Consider the following 985-nt stretch of genomic DNA (forward strand, 5'->3'; position numbering starts at 1 on the left):
TGCAAGAGACCATTTCTAGAAAAATGCAACACTAGCTGAAAAGATACCCTATACTTAAACAACATCAAGTCATTTACCTAATGGTGAGCAAGTGTTATGAAGATTTCAAATTTTCATAAACGAAGACACATGCTTGGTCGCACTAATCAGTGTGCAATGTGAAGCTTATATGGGTAGTTCATGTGTGTGTGTGTAGCAAACTCAACCCATGTCAATCTGTCCCCACAGGTCGATGGCCGTGAAAACACAGAGCATAAGAGAAAGCTTAGTAGAGGAACTGAGTGGCCTACCTATGCTGGAGGCGTAGGGGAAGCCACACCGGAGGCGTCGGCGTGAGCTTTTCATAAGCCAGCCATCCATGAACAAAGCTGCAAAGCAAAGAAAACAATTAAGAATCTGGCATTCCCATAAAAAACAGAATTACTGACAAAAACAAGAAACAGGTAACATCAAGTTTGGAGCAAAGCCAGGAGGTAGTACCTGTGGAAATCATTGTCGTCAAATTGGTGCACAATGGCCTGCATCAAGGACCACAACAGACACATGGTCAAGACTAGATACAAACAAAAGAACATGTCTTTATTACGGAATCAAATCATACACACCAGTGGCATGGCCATGGTGGTTCGGTACTTGCTTGTAGAGGATGATGCAGAGCTCTAGGATGATGCTCTTGTCGACGCTGAGCTTCTCGACCATATAATCTGAGCCATACACAATCAAACAGCAGCAAGAACACATCAGCAACAGGCATACAGAACCCAAATATGCATCTCTCGCTGGAAACTCAAACGGATACTAGTAAAACTATTCGGTGAAGCCAGCACAGATGTTTCATGTATGTACCTTGGATGTTCTTCATGACACCGAGGTCGATGCCGAGGGCCACCGGCTCAGGTAGAGTGTCATTGAGGTCTGCATACAAAACACGAATCAATGATCACATCACTAATTGATATAGTGATAGGTAAACTAGCACTTTGGG

At 43.6% G+C, this 985-nt stretch overlaps 1 long non-coding RNA gene across 1 annotated transcript; it reads right to left on the reverse strand.

Moving 5' to 3' along the window:
* Positions 1-289: 289 nt before the first annotated feature.
* LOC123179071 (uncharacterized) lies at positions 290-918 on the reverse strand. The gene is made up of 4 exons (XR_006490083.1): positions 847-918; positions 606-704; positions 481-518; positions 290-368 (listed from the first exon to the last, which is right to left on the reverse strand). It is a non-coding gene; the product is annotated as an uncharacterized lncRNA (long non-coding RNA).
* Positions 919-985: the final 67 nt, after the last annotated feature.

Source organism: Triticum aestivum, unplaced genomic scaffold (genome assembly GCF_018294505.1).
Source record: "Triticum aestivum cultivar Chinese Spring unplaced genomic scaffold, IWGSC CS RefSeq v2.1 scaffold176255, whole genome shotgun sequence".
NCBI lineage: Eukaryota > Viridiplantae > Streptophyta > Magnoliopsida > Poales > Poaceae > Triticum > Triticum aestivum.